At 43.6% G+C, this 13,654-nt stretch overlaps 1 protein-coding gene across 2 annotated transcripts in view; it reads right to left on the minus strand.

The window, feature by feature from the left end:
• The window catches only part of cdk14 (cyclin-dependent kinase 14), a 173,668-nt gene that overhangs the window by 131,668 nt on the left and 28,346 nt on the right, over positions 1-13,654 (minus strand). Inside the window, exon 1 of one of the 2 annotated variants that reach the window (XM_041941704.1) lies at positions 1,366-1,448. The exons of the other annotated variant lie outside the window; for it this stretch is intronic. The gene's annotated coding sequence lies outside the window, so the exon portion shown is untranslated. Of the gene's footprint in view, positions 1-1,365; positions 1,449-13,654 lie in introns of those variants that run through there. 2 annotated transcript variants of the gene reach the window in all.

The raw sequence follows: 13,654 nt of genomic DNA on the forward strand, positions 1-13,654 counted from the left end.
TACCAAAACCCTAGAAGATCAGACCTGTCACTTCTTTATTGTGAAGCCTACTTGACAACGACATCTGTCCCACACAAATGCTTACTGAGCTTTGCCAAGCCGCAATGAAAGAAGCGAAAATTGTGGGCAGGCAGTGCGAGGCTACAGATTGATAGCAACCTCAAAACAATCTACCTCCAAGACTAAATAATAGAAATGAAGTGGTCTAAACACAGAGGAAGACAGGCTTTGCTTACACTTATTTCTTGCATATACTGAATAAAAGCTTTGGATTTGAAGCTCTGCCAACAAAGAGCCTTTGATGCTTCTCAGTTAAGAGGACACTACTCTAGATTTGGCCCTGCATCCTGACAACACTTATCCTCTCTCAAACACATGACACTCTGATACTCCACTCCTCCAGTTTCAGCCCTCCTTCTTTATTCTCTCTCTCTCTGTCCTAACGGCCAGGCCTGCTGTCTTCCGAAGGAGCTGCATATGGCCCTACAGAAAGCCTCGCTACGCGTCCACGAGACACTGCCACAGATGGTGAATGGCCTGTGCCTGTCTCTCTTCCTCGTCCTCCCCACAGTGCCCACATTCCATCCCTCTGGGCTCAGAAAAGCCGAGCGTATCGCAAATGTGCCTGAAGTGGAACGACATATTGTAGAGTGAGCAGAAAAATGCTGCAGCAGAGCATCCCGTCCATTAGACCAGTAAACATCAGCACCCATTTCATCACCACAACGGAAATGCTACCTATTAGCACGCAGGGGATAAGTGGTAGTGGTGGTGTCGCTGGAGGGGGGGGGGGGGGGGGGTCTGACACTGCTGACGCTGTTTCAGGCATCTGGCATCATTGAGACTTTGTTGCAAAAACTGCAGATAAAGCTAAACAGAAACACACACACACACTCACACACACACACACACACACACACACACACACACACTGCCTTCTACCTTTTCCCGCGACTTCCTTCCTCTCCCCAGAGTCCCTCGTCACATCCTTACCATTGAGATGCACTGAAACTCAGGTGGGTCATCCACTTTCAACCTGTCATGCTAGCATGAGAGCTCATCATTAACACCCGCCCCCCCCAAAGAAACCCCACACCACACACACTCGTACACACACCATGCATGCACACATCTAGCATCCATATCTGCCCATAAATGCACATATGCCGACATGCCTACACATCTGCACATGCCTCGTACAGTATTACGTGTGTGTGTGTGCTGTCTGGGGAATACTATTCATGCTCAACCACACACACACACATGAACAGAAGCGATGCATCCGAAACAAGGGAGGAAGGGGGTGGGTGGGTAATGACAATGGATGCAGGACAAAATAAGCACCAATCTCAGTCTTCTTCTTACCTTCCAGGAGGAAACAGCTCACCTGGATGCCTCTAAAGAGCAGACAGAATGCATTCAGGCCAATCTCTCTCCCTGCAAACCAGCTCAAAACATCTCCCTCCCTCCCTCTCTCTCTCACTCTCTCTCTCTCTTCCCTCTCTTCCGCTCCCTTCGCAAGCTGGAAATGATGAGATTGTACTATAAGCAGAGGGGGGAGTGAAATCTGAGGCGGCGGAGGGTATTAGGAGGCTGCGTTGTTTCTGGCCAACAGCCCTGAGAGACTGTGAGCTTGCGGCTCATGAGGGCGCGGGGGGCGGTTGGGAATGGGTGCGATGCAGCAGATGGGAGGAAAAAAAGTCTGCTCGCGAGGACATCCTGAAACCCTAGAGGACCCCCGCTCGGCTGAGATGGTACAGCCCAGAGGAGTTTAAGGAAGCAAACAGTGTCTGCAGCAGCAGCTAGCGGCTGAGGCTACAGTGATGCAGCCCCGACGTGAATGAGTGTGAATCTGAGCTGAGCTAAGTGAAGATGAGCTGCGTTGGGCTGGGTTCATTTTGATCCGCCTCACCGGGCTGCGGCGCCTCAGACGAAATGCAACACCTGGGTGTAGGGCCAGCCCAAAGCATTGGATATTGCTCTAACATGCTGAGATATTATTAACAAAACAAACCAGTGATACAGAGCCATTAAAAACATGACCGAACTTTGGAATAACTGCATGCTCCTTATCAGTAAAAATGTGTTTTTGCCAGCAGCAGAAAGGAATAACTACTTTGCAGCATCTCTTTAAAAACTCCAAGAGAAATTCATCATACCTGCACACTCTGATTTACAGTACTTACACTGTAGGCTATGAAGGATGCAATTAATATCACACTGTGCTGTCCTATTGATGCTGTTTTTCTTGTCTTACCACTATACCACTACAGTGATCTCACTTATGGCCAGCTGACCGTCCTTCTTCGCTACCACTCGCCTCCTATCAGAAGAAAACTAAACACCAGTCGTTTGCTTGTATCACCATGAAAGTCTGGATCCATTACAGATGGACTGAATTATCAGCCACCAGCATGTTTAACAGGGACCTTCGCAGTCCAGCAGCACTGCAGAGACAAGTGGTTTATCTTGCGTCAGTTTTTTTTTTTTCTTTTTCTGGCAATGGCTTTTCTCTGAACAACCACGAGGTGAACAAATAAGGAAGGAATAAATACAGGGAGGTAATCGTTGAAATGCCCCACAGCAAGGAGTGCTTAACAGAGACTGAAAAATTAGGACGTTAATAATGATCATTTCAAATATAACTGGATGTAAGAGTAGTGTGGGAGAAGTGTGTGTGTCACAGTGTGTATTTTGAGTCCACCTCCAGAACCTTCTTCCCCAAATCATCAGTATTTTCAGTCCCCACAGAGGAGAAGCTGCCTCCCAAATCATGTCACACTCCGTCACGCTACAAAATACGAATCATCAGATAGAGGAGACTTTTCCTTTGTTCACACTCTCACTCAGTCTCACTCGCCGCCCTGTTCTCCCTTGCTCCCTCTTTCTCTCTGTCATGGATGACCTTGACTGACAGGCTTGTTGCTACAGGAACCGCACCATGTCTATTACGTTGTAGCGAGGCAGGAAGGTGTGAAATTCACAATATGATGGCTCCGATTGGATCTAAACCGGAGTCGATTTCCAAGCCAGCAATCAGTTCAAACCATGAAAACTGCACAGGAGATTATTTGCATTTTAACAGGATTTAACCCTGTAAACATATACACACACATATATATGCACACACACACACACACACACACACACACAGGGTTGTGTGCAAGCAAGTGCAGAGTAGTTGGGGGTGGGGGGTCATTCATTATTCAGTGTCGCACGCATAACGCCCTATCAACTCTGTTCCGGAAGCAGATAAAAAAATAAATCACGCACACACATACACACAAGCCACAGGGGTGACTGGGGGTGCATCAGAGTTAAGGGGTGAGACAGGACAGAGCCTGCCTGGGTGTGTGATGAGCACAGAATGAGAAATGGAGGCAGAAAGAAGAAGCTCCAGTACATGCAGAGACAAACCAGGGTCTCAAATACACTTTCATAACAGATCTGCCAGCAAAATTAATATATTAGTTCACATACTGTATGTATACTGCCCAACCAACTGTCAGGAGTTTTCAGTATGTGTAACAAGGGCTCCCATCTCCAAATGTGAAAGGCACTCCATGGCAACAGTAGTAAGAGTAAAGGTTTGTCCCTGTCCTGTTTCAGCATGATGATGCCCCAAAGCACAAAGTCAAGTCCATAAAGAAATTCTTTTTTGGACACAGGGCCCTGACCTGAACCTCACCCAACACCTTTGAGATGACTCAGAATGCAGACGGTGAGCCAGACCTCATCAAGGCCAAAATCTGCCTGAACCCAGAAGAGCAGAGGCTGTTGGAGCAGCACACTGACGCCCATGGTTGAGGCATGACAGAAAAGTTCATTGTGTAATGTGTGGGTGTCTGTGTACTTTTGGCCAAGCACAAGATCACAACAACAAAAGTGGCATGTTCTTTGCTAAATGGAATAGTTTGAAATTTTGCAAGATACATTCATTCAAATCCGTTCTTCCTTGCTGAGAGCTAGATGAGAAGATTGATATTACTTATCATATTATGGTCTGTATGGTAGATATGAAGCTGGAGCCAAGAACTGGTTAGCTTAGCTTAGCATTAAGATGAGAGACAGGGGAAATATATAACATATATAAGTGTTATTAGCTGTTGCTAAATATTTGTTTGTCCTGCCTTTGAGGTTATGTTATGCTAAACTTGCAGAGGCTTGAAACTTGCTCGAGGTATGTCATCCATCACGTTATGTGTAGTGTACACTGTTAAAACTTATCATTGTTTGGGAATGCAAATTATCAGTTGAGGTCTGGACGGCGCTTTAATGTGCTTTTTGAAGAGCTGTGAAGTCTGAGATAACAGAGTTGGCTCCTGACCTGCATTGCGATGACAAGCGACTGCATACTGTGAGAAAACCCAATTAACAAACATGGAGGTGTTGACAAGGAGAAAGTGAAGCTCTGAGTTTCACTTTAATTATACTTGATTATCATAACAGTGACCCAGTGATCAGGTAATAAATCTATGTAATCAAAGCATGTTCTTCTACACAACATACGCTTCTGACTGCTATAGTTCATTCGTATTTTTAGTAATATCAGTGGGCACCAAAAGTGTTTGAGCCGGCTCAAAGTCAGATACAGTGTAATGGCTACTGAAGAGAATATGTGCAAACAGTCAGGCCACAGGCCACACATAATCCGACCACTGAGATGTTGTCTCATTAAAACGTGGCCAGAAAGGCAGGAGACTCATTGATTTATCCATCAAAGGCTAATTGCAGAGGAATTTGGTCCTTGATGCTGGCAACCCACAGCTTAGATGTGGAGCAGACACAGATGTGGCTGAACAGCGACGAGCTTTCTTCTGAGCTGGACGTTTGCTCATGTCCTCGTGTCTGCTACGACCTGACTGCTCTGAAGGACTTCAATGCTTTTGGAATCTGATACCGTTGAAGTTACCGTCAATGGTTAAACACAAGGAGACGGATCACTGTGAGTGACTGAACACCCTGCAGCTTAAAGAACCAGACTACCATGCCATTTTTGCATATTTTAGCCTTTACATACTGTTTACGATCTTTTGATGGCATTTATTTTATTCTTTATTTAAAGCTTCTTTATATAAAGCCACATATACTCACTTAACTAGTAACTGCTTTTTAGTGTTACATGGTGACCAAATTCAACAAAATGCTTGAGAGAACACAATGCTTGTATAAATGAATACAAGCTAGAAACATACTCCTTTTGTTTGCTTGGTAGTGTATACTCATTTTCACATCATTTTTAAAAAGTGTTTTTTTATTTTATATTATTGCCTGAATGAAGGTGACTTCTTTAAATGTAATATTTCTCTAATATTTACATGTTTTGACACTCGATGTAAACTAGATACAAAACTAGTACCTGGTATTGGATACTTTTTACCTTTGCCGTTCCATTTTCCAAAAAGTCTGACAAATAGCTTCAGGCACCAACATACTGTGCATCAACTACATTGAATGTTTATTGCATATGACACCATGTTTAGTTTAAAGTTAGTAGTAAGTGTGCAGGTTGTGTGGTCACTGAACTGTAGCACTAAAATGCAACTAAGAAAGATGTAAGACATGACGTTTTGCAGACTACAACATCAAAAACTGTGAATCAGGAGCGCCGGATGAGGACTCGTTGAATGCTTTGACTCTGTGTTAAAGTTCACTGTGCATCATTTCAAAGTAAAATGAGCAACAGACAGCCGAAGTCACGGCTGGCTCTTCAGTCATCACAGGGCTTTTGTGCTGCAGGAAACAGACTGACATCGGCCTCATAATAGGATTGATTCAGCTCAGTCACGTGATCATAGAGGCTAACTCCTGATCCACATCCATGACCTCAAATAACTGATGAATTTCTCTCTGACCTGAATATCCCAACATCATTGTGCTGTCCAGCCCACCTGTGGGTCCAAACATGCGCTACGCAGCCAGAGCTTTAAACCAGTTTTTTCTAGTGGAGATTCAAAAGCTTCTGAAGACACGTGATGCTTAATAATGGGACACACTATACAAACTTTTCCATTTAATGTGGTGATGCAGCCAAATTAAAATGCATACAGTTTTGGAGGCTTTCACTCAGCATTTGCCACATTCAGACAGGGCTTTCTTCTCTCGGGAAGGTGGGCTGAGTTTGAATGTTACATGTGCTGGTCAGTGATTTTAATCTGGTCCTGAGCACACACTCATGGGATTGTTCTCCCCAATCCCAACAGCCCAAATCACCTGCAGTTTATCCTGCACACTCAGTTCAGCTTTAATCCTGACGATTGCATTCATCAGACCCTGTTTCTAACACTATGCAGACTCCGTACTCCAGTCTTACTGATTTTAACTTTCTGTCACTCGTAGAAGTTTGAGATTAGCTGCTCAGTTTGATGGAAATGACTTTCTTCTTTATAAAAACAACAGAACTAACCCGCAGTTAGTTTGGTTGGGCTGTAAACATATACAAGGATTGCTGTTCTGCTAACACTGCCCCTAGAGGTTGAGAAACGTCCTTTCCAACCAAACTCTTACAACTAAAACTTATGACTAAATCTACTCTCTTATGGTTTATCCACACCAGTGTTTTTTTTTCTTGATTGTGGGTAATTAGACTTAGGACTGCTTGGGTGTGTAGATCCTGCTGGATGCACATTTCTTTCTCCCTGCTGTTTATTTTGCTGCACCAGGTAAAGCCTGTGTCACACATTTCTAGTTTGAGCTCTGCGTGACAGCAAAGCAAGTAGAAAAGGTTTCTGATAACCTGATGGATGCAAACATACAGTCCTACTATAAGACAACAACAGCTCGACTAGTCTGGATCACATTACCTAACTGACTATATGCGTGGTGGGCTGCATGGATGTGGACCAGCAATGGGAAAAAAATCTGTGTATTTATGTGGAAAACACATGAACAGCAGCTATATGTTCACACTTTCATTAGGAAGCTCTTCACTGAGTTACCATCAACCTTGTGTTTGGCCAACAAGGTCAGACAGAAACTACCAGAGAAGCCGGATATCGTTACAGGAGTTAAACCTGAACTGGAAAAGTCCAGAGTGAGATCAGGGCAGCGGGGTCCGCCTCAGGTGGCTATTAAAATGCGTTCACACTCCGAGCTGAATCCTACCTCACGCTGCCTGCATGTGTACGTAATTGGCTGTACACCCTGCATGGACACAGACACATTACACTGTGAGACGCGTTTTGTCAGATTCCTTTAAGAGTGTGTAACTGCAGCTCTGTACAGCTACAGAGAATATGTGGGAGGGAGTTTCGGCCTGACGCTGACCTTCACTCCTCCTTGCCCATTAAAAAAAAACCCATACACAACAAACTGGCACGTACCTCTCGGAGAAAAGTGCCAATCGATTGACAAGGACAGAAGCGAATAATGCCGCAGAAGCACCATATCCACTTAACGCTGGCCATGACGGAGAACTGAATGACCTAGAGAGGATGAAGCGCCCAGCTGCCGCTCTGAGCGCTCCAGCTGTTTATATAGGTTTCTGTGTCTGTGTGTGTTTATGTGCGCATGTGTGCTTGTGCATGTGGACAAATGTTCAGTGATATTCACACCCATTCCTGGCCTAATTTCCCCTTCAACTCAGATAGCACATCTGTGCGCTGCCCTTCCCTCCCACTGTCTGTGTTAGGATTTAGGATCCTGCTGATGCCTCTGGCTTTTCTCCAGAAGAAAGAGAGCCTCCATGTTGCCCCTCCATCACTCTGTCATTGTTATTCTGCAGTGCGCTCCACATTGGCCGCCACCTCTGGGCCCTGCAGATCAATAGCAGAGCAGACCAAATCACGACACATACACACACAGAGCGAGTCACAAATAAAACTGCTTATTGGAAAACATTTTGTCTCCCGAGCTCAGCGTTGCAATTAATTTAGGACTAATTCATAAAACAATAGGTCGGCCTGAGGGGATGAGCCTTCAGACAATCACTTCTTCATAGTGGTGGTCAAACAGCTCATCAGTCTGCTGTTTGCCCGCCATGAGGGATAAACTGCAGCTTTGTGCTGCTGACGAGCATCAGAATGCAAATCAGCGGGATGATACAACACGCGCACATGAAACGGACAGAGCCGCTGCAGAATTTAAAGAAACACTATAATCCCTATTCATCACTAAGCAGACTGCTCCAGGCCCTCAGATTAGCGCTTACATTTGACTGTAGCGAACCTGCACAAAGTGCCAAAGTCTCAAAAGTGGATGGAGCAGTAAAAGTGTGACTTCTAAAGCTGGATTGACCTTGGCTTGACTCCTCACTTCACATACCCTTGCAGCTTTTAAGACTTAAGTAAAGGAGAAGACTTGGCTGCGGGGGCACTGATGCTAACAAAAATGTCTCCCACAGCCTTCATTGTGGAAATCAGTCAAGCAGATTGTTGTCTGAAGGCATCACTGTCAGGCATGGGAACTCTGTGCTGACATAAAGAGCTGCTCTGGATGAGACAAATGTAAAGCTGGTGTGCGTTTACTGGCTGGTTGTCAGTGCTATAAATGGTGACACATTGACAGAAAATGTAGACAGGATTAAGGCTCATCTTGGCCAGCAGATGGCAATGAGTCTCCTACAGGTTGGTGAAATGAGCCTTCAAAGACCTTGGATAAATTGATGCATAACGATCCTTTTCTGTGAGGGAGCCATCCAGCCAAAGACTTTAAGAGTCTACAAGTACGAGTGCAGAGATTTTTGTTAGGGCTCTTTGTATTTCTGCTCCTTATCTATCCCCAAGCCCACCCCAATTGGATAAACTCTAATACTCGACCAACACTACACAGACAAGGCAGAAGGCTACAAAGGTGCTGACAGGCAGACGCTGACTTCATGAATGATCATGTTACCTTCTTGGCATGTGGAATACTGCAGCATAGTTCAAAGTTGTCATCACTCTACACTGCACCGTAAAATGTCCTTAAAATGAAGGGCTTGTCAGGTTATCGAAGAGTTATCTGAAATCCCCCCTAACAACTGCTGAATCGACAACTTTTAGGACTTTTTACGAAGCACAGCATCGGACAATCACACCCAGTTAACGCACTATTGGCTGGGTGAAGTGATGTGAAAGTCTGCAGGGTTCGAACCTCACGCTCAAGGACTCTTAACACATTTTTCTGCTTTTTTTTTTTTTTGCTTCACTGAATTGGCAGATTACTGCAGCCTGGTTACCAACAGTGGCTGCAGGGCAACAAAACAAGGTAGATTCAGGGAGTGATTAACAAACCTACATGTCTATTGACAAGTCAGACTCTGAAAAGCATGCAAAGCCTGACAAACCTCCGCAGATACTGCAGCTGGATGGCTTGTATTGACAGCAACTAGTTGGTGAATTAGCTTAGGAGTGGCTAAGGTAACAGCTGACCCCACATTGTAGATTAATTAAAGTAACAGTATTTACAGGGGTCTATGCATTTAATCCCCCGCCCAATCATCCCAACTCCAACTATGGCCGGAGTTGGGATGCACATCTGCAATCCATGCAGCAAAACATGCTGCATCTAAGAGCAGTGGCATTATGGTGGTTTCATCTGGAATGATCCAGACAGGTGTAAATGGAAACAAACTAAACAGTGAGTGGTCTACTGCCGGATTTTGAAAGAACTCTAGGAATTTGAAGGAGGCAGGTGTTCTGTGGCTGCTTGGTTGATAGACATATGTATAATCTGGGGCCAAGACCTCACCTATTCTATAATGAAAAGGTAGCCAGGGGGGGTGCTTGCAAATCTGAGAGATATGATGACTTTCTTTTGTACTAATTTAGACACAAGTGTTACAGTTATAGCAGTAAGTGGTAGTGGCAACAGTATTGGTATGGTAGTACTAGTACTGATTGTATTTACTGTAAACTAGCAGCAATAGTGCCTATCGCACACTTAGAAACATTATAAGCACTAGTCCTTACAGTCGCAGTAGTAGTGGTAGTATTAGTAGTAATAGTATATGACACAGTATAGAATGTAGGACACACAGAATCATATATTCAGCATAATGTGATTCTTGGTGATAATGTAACTATGACCCTCTGGTATTTCTCAGAACATTTTTGTTCTCTGACCATCAGCTTTTGGGAGGGATCATGGGCAAATACATCTGAGATGATGTCAGTCCTGACCCACCCAGCAACAGCTCAGAAAGACTTTTCATAGTGACTTTCAAATCTTTAGTACTGACTAATTTCCAAAAAACTAAATATTGCAAGTGAGACAATGTGTGTCAATGAATCACTGCCCATCACTCATCTTTGAAGAGTTAAGAGTTCTTCTTGAATCCTTTTATCAGAACAGGAAATTCAGTCATACAGCATGGTGGTGAGGTCAGCTCATGGGTGTAAGGGCCCTCTGTCAGCCTTTTTCTGTCACGCCTTCAAACAATAACTCTGCTCAATGTGAGAGCAATTCACTACCATGAAGGCCACGGCGTGTGGCGAGGTGTTCCATAAGTTTGGGTCTCACAAGGGCCCACTTTTTAGACAACATAAAAAAATACACCTCTGCAAACACAGATAGCGAAAGTGATCAGTCTTGATTTTACTGGACATGGAGCTGACAACGTGGGAGTGGGAGAGAGCTTCAGTAGTAATATGAACAGCCCTGGTGTCACCATGGAGGATGACTGAATATGACTGCAGCATCTCCAGTGAATACCCTCAGGTTTCCTTAGTAACTCTGGCATCCTTAAACAAGCTTTTCTCAAGTTTCCATCTCTTGAACGCCCACAGAAGCCAGTATTAGAGCACAGTAATGTTAACTTTGTTAATGAAAAGTGACAGAACATATTCACTGTTGAATATTTTAGCATGAAAAAAGAGGGAAACAATAAAGAAAATAAAGCCAAGAAAGCAAAAAAACTAAGATCAAGTGCATTTTTAGCATTAAATAAAAAGAAAGCAATAATGTGAATGAATTTAGCTACTTGACCTGTGTTGATGAGCAGCATCTAGCTTTTCAGTAACATAATGTCTGTGTCAGTAATGCAACCTACATCGTAGTACCGTACCGTACTATATTTATGCATGACAGGTTGGCAGAAGGTTGAGCACTTATTGATGTGTGCTCAGCCAATCAACGAGAGCCGATATGCCAATCGCCCAACCCAAAGTAATACCAATGACCATTGTAGCTGTTACACATCAAGGTGGGACAGCTGTCATCTCGAAATACTTATGAGACACAAAAATCAAAAATGCATCATGGAAATGATACTGAAATTTCACTGAGGACAACTAGACTGACTGTAATTAAAACTACTGCAATAATAATCCACTGGCTAAATCTAATATACCTTTTTCATAAAAAATCTACTTTCAGAGGTTCCATGGGAGAACACTTTATTTTTTTTCAATTATCCGAAAGACCCCTGGGAATCCATGGGACCCTAGCAAGAAGACCAAAGGTCTAAGAGCTCACTGGCCCAAAAAGGTCTAGGAGACCAAAACTGTGCAGAGAAAGATGTGGGAAAACATTTAAGATTACCATTTGGGACAAATACAACACAGCATCCATTTTCCTTGTTACAATGACAGGAGAGAATCTAAAAATGGCTCAGGTTAAAATTACATTGACTGGGACCGTGCTCAGTTCTGTGTTGCTATAAATGTGAAGCGCTGCATCTCAAACAGCCCTCCACTTGAGAGGGAAGAAGCCTTGAATCCTCCAGCTTTGGTAGTGGTAAACTGTTGAATGACAAAGTGCTTTATCTGGAGCTAGATAAGGGAAGGTTGCAGCCTCCTGCAGATAGCAACGCAGCCACCGAGGATGAAAGGCATCCTTTGTTGCCAACCCAGATTCAGCAAGGGAGCCTGTCAACAAAGCTGCTTTTGCTGGCTTTCTGGGAAGAAAAAAAAAAAAAAAAAAAAAAAGATTGTCATATGGCCGCCTCACTGTTCTGTGGGCTCATTGTGCTGCTGCATGATGTGCAGACGTTGATTTCATTGGGCGTATGAGAAGTATTTAACAGGCAGAGTGAGTTAAGTGTAGACAGTAGGTTCGCTGGTGATATGTGTCAGTTAGACACCAGTATACCATTTAATGGGATGTTTTTGTCCTATTATTATTATGCATGAAACCCTATTGGGTATGTTTATGAGCCTCTATATCTGTTGTGTTTGTAGTAAAAGTGGTTGTTTCCCATTTATCTATTTTGTTCCTATCCTACCATTAAAAAAACTGCTGTCCCTTGAGATTCCAAAAAGGCACTATTTGTGAACGGATGGAAACCTCTGTCCATTTAATAGGAAGGCAGTCATTCCTGCTTTTCCAGGGTTCTCAGTTCCCCAGATTTATATGGTACAAAATGGGAACATGACAAAGGGTTCTATGTTTCCCAGTTCTACAAATGTACTCTAACAGAGTTACATGTTCCCAAGGTCCTATGTTCCCAGGCTAAGGGTTAGGGCAATATTTTGAAATGGGTCAAATTTGACCCAAACACAATAGTAGGGTTACTGGGAAACACAAGAATCTGAGAACATTGATATATTTCCAATAGGAAGCTACATCCAGCATGTGGCTTAGAACAGCTACTCAGAGATTCCACCAGGCGCGGCACCATGATGCCTTTTGTTCCATCCTCCACGTGGCGTGCGCTTCAGAAGCAGAGCGCTTTGCTTGCGTGACTTTGTCAACTTGTTCAGATTTGTTGCAACACTTGTGTTTCAAACTCTGTGCCCCAATGATTTATTTAGTTCAATATGATGCCATTATAATTCACGGTGGTATGCCTACATGCAAACTAGTACACATACACAATGTTTGAATTAACAAGCTGCTTGATTAGCAGCCCATTTATTCAGCATTTTGCAGTAATGTCAGCATGTGTTGCTGCGCTGATTAAATATTCAGACTTGACATTTTTCTGTTGGGTGTTTGGCACATTTCTGCAGTGCAAAGGTCCGGAACCACCAGCACATATCATCCATGTTTATGCTTGTTGCTTTGATTTAAATGAGTTTTGAACGAGGAGACAGAGCGTGCCACCGCCATCATTCAAGGGTGATTAGATGCTTTAATATAGGCACCAGCTGCTGCACACCATTTAACCACCAGTATCAACATGAGAGCTGAATGCCTCCAGCTCTGTACGGTTGCTTGCCACCTACAGGAGTCTCCTTGCTTTCACTCCCATATTCATCTGTCTGTGGTCTCATTTCTTTGACTATCACAATACGATATTAGTGTTTGAATGAGTCTGAAATATTGAATTTAGAAGTTTTCTATTCAAACTGTTGATATGCGCTTTAACTTTCATTACTTTCTTAGCCACACAACTTAGTCTTTTCTGCCAGAATGTCATTGTACTAATTTATAGCACAGCCACCAAGACTTTCCAGTGAAGTACAGCTAAAGCTGATGAAAAGTTAAGGGACAGCCAAAGCGATTACAATTCATTCTGCGGAGGGCATGGATGCGTGTACCAAATCTGATGGCAATTCAACTAATAGCTGTTCAGACGTTTCACTTAAAACCACTAACTGAGAGGAAAAGTCGCCACAGTCATCAGGAGACGCCCTGGATATCTGCACCAAATTTAGTGCCAATCCATTTAACAGATGTAGAGATATTTAACAAGAGGAGTGAACACCAGAGGAAAAGTCAGGTGATCAGCAAGGATTGGTTGTCTGGCGACAATGAATATTTCCCAGCAATCCTGTTGTTGAGATGTGGCAAG

This window comes from Chelmon rostratus, chromosome 8 (genome assembly GCF_017976325.1).
Source record: "Chelmon rostratus isolate fCheRos1 chromosome 8, fCheRos1.pri, whole genome shotgun sequence".
NCBI lineage: Eukaryota > Metazoa > Chordata > Actinopteri > Chaetodontiformes > Chaetodontidae > Chelmon > Chelmon rostratus.